Genomic DNA, 11,158 nt, shown 5'->3' with positions numbered 1-11,158 from the left:
TGTGTGTGTGTGTGTGTGTGTGTGTGTGTGTGTGTGTGTATGTATGTATGAATATAAAGGCATTGGAAGTTGTGGAAGCAACATTGCAGGGGCCAAGATTTCAAAGAGGGTTGAACCACCAAGAGAAGAGTTAATTTTTCCCTGAGGTCATTTGCAAATTCTGGGTGCCAACTAAGAGACTGAGAATCTAGGCTTTGGCTAGCCAGAGGGCCACTGCTGGGGAGCATAGGAAAAACAACTTTGGGTGATTATTGGAGGCTGATTTGAGAGGCCAAGACCCTGCTGAAAAGGGAGAGGGGAAAAATTAACCTGACACATATCCAGTGTTTTCCTCTGGAAATTTGATTAATTTTGAAACTGTATGTGTCACTCAGCATGTCCTCCAGGTTCATCCATGTTGGAGTTTATGTCAGGATTTTCTTCTTTTTTAAGGTTGAATAATATTCCATTGTGTGTATATACCACATTTTCCTTATCTATTCATCATTTAGGTTGTTTCCAAATCTTGTCTATTGTGAATAATACTGCAATGAACAAGGGGGTGCAGATATCACTTTGAGATATTGATTTCAATTCTTTTGGATAAATACCCAGGAGTGGAATTGCTGGTTCATGTGGTAGTTCTATTTTTAGTTCTTTAAGAAACCTCCATACTCTGTCACATAGGGACTGCACCAATTTACATTCCCACAGACAGTGTACAAGTGTTTCAATTTCTCTACATCCTCACCAACATTGTTATCACTTGTCTCTTTGAGAAGAGCCATTCTAACAGGTGTGAGATGATAGCTTATTGTGGCTTTCATTTGCATTTCTTGATGATTCATGATGTTGAGCATCTTTTCATATACCTGTTGTTGATTTGCATGTCTTCTTCAGACAAATGACTGTTTGGATCCTTTGTCCATTTTAGTAAGGTTATTTGTGGGTTTATCTATCTATCTCTTTATTTATTTATTGCTGTTGAGTTATAAGAATTCCTTATATATTTGGGATATTAATCTCTTATCAGATATATGATTAGCAAATATTTTCTCCTAATCTGTAGGTTTCCTTTTCACACTGTTGATTGTTTTCTTTGCTGTGCAGAAGTTTTTTGGTTTGATGGAACCCGGCTTGTCTATTTTTGCTTTTGTTGCTTGTACTTTTGGTGTCATATCCAAAAAAATCATTGCCAACACCAATATCATGAAGCTTTCCACCATGTTATCCTCTAGTAATTTATGTTATCTTCTAGAGTTTTACATCTTATGTTTAAATCTTTAATCCATTTTGAGTTGATTGTTGTGTATAATGTCTGAAGGGGTCTGGTTTCATTCTTTTGAATGTGGATATCCAGTTCCCAGCACCATTTATTAAAAAGACTTTCCTTTTCCCATTGTGTATTCTTGGCAACTTTATTGAAGGTCAATTGACTGTGTATTTGTGGGTTTGTTTCTGGGCTGTCTATTCTGTTCCATTGGTCTATACATCAGCTTTTTATGCCAGTGCCATATTGTTTTAATTAGTGTAGCTTTGTAATATGTTTTGAAATCAGGAAATGTGTTATCTCTAGCTATGTCCTTCTTGGTCAAGATTGCTTTGGCTATTTGGGGTCTTTTGTGTCCCTATGAACTTTAGAATTGTTTTTTTTTTTCTGTTTCTATAAAATATGCCAATAGGATTTTGATTGGAATGGTGTTGAAACTGTAAATCACTTTAGGTAGTATGAACATTTTAACAATATTAAGTCATATAATCCACAAACATGGGGTGTCTTTCCATTTATTTGTGTCTTCTTTAATTTCTTTCATTAATGTTTTGTAGTTTTCAGTGTACAAGTCTTTCACTTCCTTAGTTAAGTTTATTCCTAAGTATTGTATTCCTTTTAATGCTATCATAAATGGAATTGCTTTCTTAATTTCATTTTTGAATAGTTTGCTGTTAGTCTATAGAAATTCAACTTATTTTTTGTATATTGATTTTGTATCCTTTAAGTTTGCTGAAATCATTTATTAGTTCAACAAATTTTTTATTTTTTTGATTTTGGGTTTTGGGGTTTTTTTGGTGCATGGAGGCTTTAGGATTTTCTATATATAAGAACATGCCATCTAAAAACAGACATTTTTATTTATTTCTTTCTCATTTGGATGCCTTTTATTTCTTTTTCTTGCCTATTTGCTTTGACTAGGACTTCCAATATCATGTTGAATAGAAGAGACAAGAGCAAGCCTCTTTTCCTTGATCCTGATCTTAGAGTAAAGCTTTCAGTTTTTCACCACTGAGTACAATGTTAGCTGTGGGCTTATCATATATGGCCTTTATTATGTTAAGGTAAATTCCTTCTATGCATAGCTTATTGAGATTTTTTGATCATGGAAGGGTGTTGAATTTTGAAAAATGCTTTTTCTGCATTTATTAAAATGATCATCTGATTTCTATCCTTCATTCTGTTGATGTAGTAGACCACATTTATTGTTTGCATATGCTGAACCATACTTGAATCTGGAGATTAAGAAGCCACATAAAAAGGCTCAAAAAAAAAAAAAGTAGTATTTTAGGCAGTCTCACTGTGCTAAGTAGATAAGGATTAGAGTTCAAGATCTGCCAAGGGTAATTACTTCCTTAAACATACCGGATTATCAGTGGTAAATTCTGGACAGCAATGCTTTAGAGGCAGGGGCAAAACTAGTGTAGATGGGCTTTTCCAACATTGAACCTGGCCTTAATTCAGCTTAGTCACTGATTCAATAAAGATGATCTGCTCTTACTTGACCTACTTAACAGGGAAAAGAGTAAATCCTCTCCTAGGGAAGATAACATCACCTAGAGCCTATATAATTATTTGGACACAACTGGTTAACACTCACACAAAACTTTCTAGGAATTACAAGAGACAAGGTCCTATGACTGAAAACCTAGGGGAAAAAAAAACCCAGACAGTAGACACAAACCCACAAATGATCCAGATATTCAAGTTTGCAGACAAGGAATTTCTAATAGCTGTATGTTCAAAGAATAGAGGAAAAGGTGAAGAGAATATATGGAAAGAATTAATCTAATCATTGGAATTTATGAATAAGCAATTGGAAATTTGGCCTGTGACTGGTAGTGACCAATCAAATGCAGCAGACGTGAAGTTGTGCCAATTCCAGGCATATTCTTTAAGAGGACTGGCAGTTTCCACTTCTCTCTCTCTCTTAGAACTGTTGCTTTTGGGGGGAGCCTTGTAAGAAGTAATCTGACCCCCCTGCTGAAGCTCCCGTGCAGAGAGAGGAGGCCTTGAGATTTTATGTATAAGAAGAGGGCCAGTCATCTGAGAGACTCACTTGAGCCTCTGGATAACTCCAGCTGCCATCTGACTACAACTCCCTGTTAGATCCTGAGTAAGACCAGCAGAAGAACTGCCCAGTGGAACCCAGTCAACCCACACAACAGTGAGAGAAAATAGACAGATGTTTAGCCATTATATTTTGGGTTAGTTTGTGAGGTGACAACAGATAATAGAAACACTCTCTTTCATAACTGCCCTGTACACCACACTACGAGTTAGGGTAATGGAGATCCAATATCTGACCCTTCCTCAGCGCACAAGGCCAGCTTTCCTTGCTGGAAACCTGTTCAACTCTCCATGAAAAAGTGTGGATCATCCACACTTCCATGTGAGCCAAGCCTCAGTGCAATATCTTCCCAGAAGATAGTATTCCAAGTCTCCTCTTGAGTTGTCCAAGAAAGACTTCAGTCCCAGATGTTGGCATTTTCTAGCATCAATAGGCAGGTAAGGAAACTCTCTTAATGACTCATAATCAATTACCCAGCTAGGTGGTCTCCTCCCTCGACGTTCTTGCCTGCCCAGAGGCTGATAATTGCTCAATGGTGTTGCCTTTCTAGAGAATCACACGCCACCCCCACCACTGCATACCCTTACAGGTCCTGGTTTCACTCAAAATTCTCCCCTATGAGTGCATGATGTCATCTTGAGGTTTGTACCAGATTGAGTTCAGAGTGCATTTTCTCCCCAGAGGCATAATTCTGCTGCCAATTTAGAAGACATATTGGTGCAGGCTTTATTTACTTATTTTCGTTTCCTTAAGAGTTCCACTTCAACAGGTCCTATGACAACACTAATTTGCCGCTGTAAAAATTTCAAAGTATCTTTTGGAGTTAGCTGATAGGCATGTCATCCAAGAAGACCACTTGTATAGAGAAAACTTCCTTGCATTGTTTCATTTAGAATGCACATCTTTATTTTGTAAATATAGCCAACTCAATTATCTAGGCTCTGAAAGGGCTAAGTGATGTAAATAATCTAAAATGCTGGAGAAAAGGTCACTTATATTTGTTTTGGGAATGTAGTATAGATTGTTTCCTCAGCAGCAGCAGGTGTTCCTAATTATGATTTTGCTTAGGCTAATACTAGAATTCACTCACACACTCTGAGCGCATATATGCCCAGAGCATGTTGGTAGCTGAGCAGGGAGAGCTGACCCAAGACTCCTAAGAAACTGTTTGACATACAATTTGCCCACAAAATCTTGACTCCACTTTGTAATGGATCTATTGGATTTCCCCTATGAAATGAGAGCTGGTCCTCATTTTGACAGGACGCATGCCAATTCCAAATGTGCCATTATCTCTCACATTCTCAAAATGTGTCTGCATGATTTGCCTCCCAAATCTGCCCTCCTCCCCTCTCCCACCCCCACTGCAGTCACGAGAGAATCTGGGCTGCTGTATCAAACTGTCAATGGTAATGTCTGCCCCTGATGGACTTCAGGGGCCAAGTGGGAGGCTTGAGAGGCAGGCGGGGAAGAATGCACCAGGATCAGCCAGGAGCCTGCATGGCTTCAACCTCCCTCTTTATCCTGATCACTCTTAAATTCCTATACCTGGCTCAGACCCCTCTCCCAAAATCTAGTGGTGTATGGATTTGCCGATTTGTCTCCCCCTGAATGTCCCACAGGACCTTTACTTGAATTTCTCTTCCTCATTCCCTTCCAAATCTACTCCTATGTTCTTTACATCAGCGGCTGGGACCACTCACTATCCATCTAGTCCTCAAGCAAGAACTTAGGAATCCTTGCCTTTTCCTCATCTCCTTTGTCCTTCCCTACCTTGTCCAGTTCTTACTGATTCACCCCGATTATCACTTCTCTCCACTTACCTCTCTCCACCCTCTCCCCACCTCACACCAAGCCTCTACCACTTCTTGTCTGGTCTGCATTAACATTCTCGTAACTGGCTTCCATGCACTGGATCCTGTTCCCTGCCCCCACCCGTCCTCCAGAGAGGAAAGACACAGAAGCATTGTTCGAATACACACATCTCATCAAGTCACTCCTGTACTCAATGGCTTCCCGCTGCCATCAGGACAAAGTTCAAAATCCTCACCTCCTCTACGGAGGCCCTGCACAAATGTGACCCTGGCCAACCTTTCTAGCTTTATGTTCTGTCTCTTTTCCCTTTGGTCTCTCCACTTCAGCCATGCTCTATTTTTCTCAGTCTCACGACATGCCAGGCTTTCTCATCTCTGGGCCTTTTTCAGGGTCCTTCTCTCTGCCTGAGGTACTCTTTCCCTTTCCTCTTCATCCTGCTAAGCTTTCTTCCTTCTTCAGTTTTGGATCCAAATGTCACCGCCTCAGGACAATTTCCGCTGAGGCTCTAGACTTTCAGGTCTTCCTGTTTTGTGCTCTTCTGGCACCCCAGGTTTTCCCTTTGTGTTTCTCCTCAGGCTGTGCGGGCCACAAGGCTGCAGGACTTGTATGTTTCTGTTCCTGGCTTAAGCTGGTAGCACAGTGGTTGGAACAGAATAGGAGCTTACTAAATATATTCTGGAAGGTTGACTTCACAACAGCCTCCTAACTGGTCTCCCTTCCTCCAGAGTCTCCCCTCCAACCTGTCCTTTCCACTGCCCACTCCTAAGCCCACGAACTAAGGCACGGATCCATTCAAGTCACATTTGAGCTTAAAAAAAGAATCAGTTCTCCCCCTCTCCTACCGAATGAAGTCCAAATGCTTTTATATGCTGTGACATCAAGATCTTCTGTGATCTGCTTCTAAACTACCTGACCAACCTTATTTGTCTTAGTTTCGGCTTAGAAGAATAGTCTCCATTCTAGTCAAGTGGAACTCTGTACTTTTCCCTGCCCACGCCTGACTCTCTCTAACCTCCATGTCTTTGCTTTTGGCGCTACATCCACTTGGCAAGCCCACACTACGTTCTCCCTGTGAAGTCCCGTCTCTCCTTCATGGTCCCACTGAAAAGCCTTGCCTTCCATCCTATTGTTTTTTAATCTCTATTTTATGTCTTTCCTCCCTGATCTTTATTATTTCTTTCCTTCTGCTGACTCTAGGTTTTGTTTCTTCTTTTTCTAATTCTTTTAGGTGGTATGTTAGGAGGTTTGAGATTGTTCTTGTTTTTTAGAAAAAAAAAAACAAAACCTTGCTTTCTCCGAAGCTTTGACAACTCCTCCTCCCAGCTGGAAATGACCACTTCTTCCCCTGAACATCCCCCACCCTTTCTACCTTCCGTGTGGCACTGATCCCATTATGCACACACAAGGCTCATTCTCTACTAGGCTGCAAGCCACCAGAGAGGAGGGCCTGACCATGTCTGTGTGGCTGACGGGATGCAGGCAGCAGCAGAGGTGCGGGGCCTGCCTGCAGGCCTTCCACTTGTTGCAGAACCTTGTACTCTAAGTGTGGTCCAAAGATGAGCTGCTTGGACGTCATCTGTGCGCTTGTTAGTAATTCACAGTCTTAGGCCTACCAGACTTCCCAAATCAGAATCTGCATTTTAACAAGATCCCCAGGTGATCTGTACGTGCCTGAAAACTTAAGAAATAGTGCATGGTTTTATCTCTCAGTGGAACATTTCCTCAAAAAAAGACAAACCCCACATCTTGTAAATCAGTGCTTTCAGATCTGGGACCAATTTACAGATCAGCCGCACAGCGTGGGTTTCTCTGTTTCCACATCACCAGCTCAATTTCATCTGGCTCTTAGTTCTGGACCCTCCCCTTCTCCAACAGCGTGGGAGGAACGCTACCCTAGAAAAGGGAAATGTTTTCTCCTCTTCAAGGGCTGTGGATGTGCAGAGCTGGCCCCCACCAGGAAGCGAAGCTGTGACTCTTCACAGCTTGCCTTCATCAGTGCGGTCTCCGGCCAAGCTGTGCGTCAGGCCCGCGTCCTCTGTGAATCATCAGTGAAAGGAATGCCATGGAGCAATGTCAGGCAAGCTTTTGGGCTAACCACTCCTAGAAACATCTGGAGCTGGCAGCGGAGCATGACTACGAATACACACGAGGGGAACAATTGAACACTTTCAGTTAATCATAGTTTTAAGTGCCTTGTACGAAATGTATTTGGATTTTGATCTAAAGAGGCAAACAACCAAGCAATACTTGAGCTTCCCAGGTTTTAGAAGAGAGGTCAAGGCACCATTAAAGGGACTTCCTTTCCTGAACTTTCTTTCTCTCCAGATGGTTTGGACAAGAATCCCCTTGTCTCCTTCCTTTGGCCTTACTTAATTATCAGCAGAGCTCAAGTGTTATACTCAGCGCCCACATTGTCTGCAGATGCTGGCGGGTCATGCGGAGCAATATTGTCTCACTTCTTTGCAGCTCACAGATCAATGCAAAGGCCCTCAAGTCCAGGCAAAGCAACTCAAACTGGGAAGTGGCAAGACCTGCCGATTCTGCCTCGGGCATGTGTTTGCTGTTGAATTCCTGCCCCTAACACCTCTTCACTCTCCTTTGAGCTGCTTGGCTTCTAATCAGAATCACACCCAGACTGAGCCAGGAGTGGCTCCAGAAGAGCTTCTGTCTGTCACTGGGAAAGAAAGACAAACATGTCCTTCTGCCACGGAGATGACAAAAAAAAAGCAAGGCTTGCTAGCAGTTATGCTCTTCCAGGCCCCTGACGGTTTGCATTGAATCAGAAGTGTGTCTTATCCAGTTGGCCTTTGCCCAGCAAAGAAACAACTGGTATGAAAGAGAAACCGGAAGATGACAAACAGGCCACTGATGGAAGCTGTCCTCCCGAGAAAGCTGCCCTTGGACAAAATCGGGAAATAGACACATTTCAGATTTTCTCTTCAACACTTTCCCTTTGCTGGGTTTATCAGTTAAACTTCTCCAAAGGAACAGAACCTACGTATTTTTTTTTTCTTTTTTGAGAGAGAAAGGGACAGGGGGAGTGAGAGAGAGAATGAACTGAGATTTTAAGGAGTTGGCTTACATGCTTGTCGGGACTGGCAAGTTGGAAATCTATAGGGCAGGCCAGCTGGCTGGAAACTCAGGCAGGATTTCTACGTTATAGACTTGAGACAGATTTCCCTCTACAGTACACCGACGCAGCTCTGGCATTTCAGTTTCACTTAGCATAGGCCATCTTTCGGTCCGTGTTTTATCCGTACAAACTGCTAGGCTGGGCTAGTGCCCGCTGTGCTTTCCAGTTACTCAAGGTCATTGGCCTGGTCCACAAGGAAATATGGTGGGGTTCCCTGTAGAATTAGGAACCCAGGAAGGGACATTTGTCTGATACTCCCAGCATGCATAGCAGGAATCCCTGGGGCAGTGTCCAGAGAGCCAAGCTCATGGGTTGTCAGGTCTCTCAGGAGAGGTCCATGGTAGGCAGTGACTCAAGAGCTATTTTAATGTCATCTTTTGCCTTTAAGCCACAAGAGTTTGGCCCTCTCTGTTCTGTACTGCTCTGCCCTGCTAAGCTGACCAGATCTTCAGAATTGAGAGCACTTACTAGTCACTTCTGGCTCTCACTGCTCTAGGGAGCCTGAGAGAAGATCTGATTGTACCTGGCTGTTCCCAGGATAAAATCATGACTTTGGGTTAGGTAGAGTTCTTAGATATCATACCCAAAGCACCGTCTATAAAATTAAAATGTGATTAATTAGTCTCCTCCCAAATAAACATTTTTATGCTTCAAGAAAGGATGCCATTAAGAATGTGAAAAGATAACCCACTGAGGGGGAGGTAATTTGGGGAAATCATATATCTGATAAGGGTTTGTATCCAGAATAAAGAACTTTTACAATTCAGTCATAAAGACAACCCAGTGAAAATTTGGGCAAGGATCTGAATAGAAAAATTTTCCCAAAAAGTTACAAAATGTCTAATAAGTACATGAGAAGATACTCAACATCATTAGTCATCGGGGAAATGCAAATCAAAATGACAAGATAGCATGTCACACTCACTAGAATGGCTGTAATCAAAAAGACGTATTATGTTTTGACAAGGATGTGGAGAAATTGGAACCCTCCTACATTGCTGGTGGGAACATAAAATGGTGTAGTCACTTTGGAAAATAGCCTAGCAGTTCCTTAAAGGTTAAACATAGAGTTACATCGCTCAGAAATCCCTCCTGTAGATTACACACTCGAAAGAAATGAAAACACGTGTCCATATAAAAACTTACACATGAACATTCACAACGTCATTATTCACAAGAGCCAAAAAGTGTAAACAACCCAAATATCCATCAGTTGATGAATGGATAAATAAAATGTGGTGCATTCATACAACAGAATGTTATTTGGCCATGAAAAGTAATGAAGTACATATATATGCTACAACATGGATGAACCTTGAAAACATGAATTGAAAGAAGCCAATCACAAAAGACCACATACTGAATGATACCCTTTATGTGGAATATCCAGAATAAGCAAATTTATACATGCAAAAAGTAAATTAGTGGTTGCCAGTGGCTGGAGAGTGGCAGGAATGGGGAGTGACTCCTAATTAGTATGGGGTTTCTTTTGGGGGTGATGAAAATACCCAGGAATTAGATCCTGGTGATGGCTGCACAACTTTGTGAATATGCTAAAAACAACAAATTGTATACTTAAAGGATGTGACTGTATGGTACGTGAATTATATTTCAGTAAGCTATCGCCAAAGAACAAAAAGGTCCATAGCTCTCTGTTGCTGTTAGCATTAAGCCCAAGGTTCATTGCCTGGAACATTAGAGACTTCACCCCCACATACATGTCCCACCCCTGGTGTGCACTGTACCACATCTCGCCACACTGGATCACTTTATCTCCATTCTCCCAGCAGGCGGTGCTGACTACACAACTGTGCCTTTGCTCCTGTTATTTCCTCTAATGTCTCCTTTGCTTTGTGTATTTGGTGAATGGCTACTTATTTTTCAGAAAGCAGCTCAAGCCTCTTCTCTCTCCCTGGTCTCCACTCTCCCAGGCCAAGAAGAGATCTTCCTTACTTCTTTCTGCTACAACTGTTCACAGCACACACCTCTATCATTCCACTTCTTACACTGGGTAGCCATTGCCCGTGTTTACCTATTTGTCAGTCTCCTTAACTAGGTGATGGGTTCACTGTGGGCAAATTTTTCCATGCAAAAATCTGCTGTGATTTTGGCAGGGCTTGCATTGACAATGTACATCATCAATTTGGGGGAAATTGCCATCCTGGCAATACTGAGACTTCTAAATCCATCACCATGGATTCTATCTGCATTTATTAAGATCTTTATTTTTCTTTCACTATAATGATTTATAGTTTTCATTGCACAGGTCTTTTTCACATCTTTGGTTAGATTCATCCCTAAGGGTTTCATATTTTTGATGCTATTGTAAATGATATTTTAAAACATTTAACTTCTGATTGTTGCTAGTATATAGAAATACAATTGAATTTTTATTGAAGTATAGTTGATTTACAATATTGTGTTTGTTTCACATGTACAACAACATGATTTACTTATATATATATATTTTTTTTTCAGATTATTTTCCATTATAGGCTATTATAAGGCATTGACTATAGTTCCCTGTGCTATACAGTAAATCCTTCTTGCTTATCTGTTTTATATATAGTGATTTGTATCTGCTATTCCCATACTCCTAATTTATCCCTCCCCCCTCCATTTCCCTTTTGGTAACCATATGTTTGTTTTCTGTCTGGGAGTCTGTTTCTGTTTTTTATATAGATTCATTTGTATTATTTTTTAGATTCCACATATAAGTGATATCATGTGGTATTTCTCTTTCTCTGTCTGACTTCACTTAGTATGACAATCTCTAAGTCTACCCATGTTGCTGCAAATGGCAATATTTCATTCTTTCTTATGGCTGGGTAATATTCCATTGTGTGTGTGTGTGTATATATATGTATGTATGTATGTGTGTGTGTGTGTA

This window comes from Camelus ferus, chromosome X, assembly GCF_009834535.1.
Source record: "Camelus ferus isolate YT-003-E chromosome X, BCGSAC_Cfer_1.0, whole genome shotgun sequence".
Classification (NCBI taxonomy): domain Eukaryota; kingdom Metazoa; phylum Chordata; class Mammalia; order Artiodactyla; family Camelidae; genus Camelus; species Camelus ferus.
The sequence above is the reverse complement of the archived record's forward strand: the minus strand, read 5'-3'. Positions refer to the sequence as shown.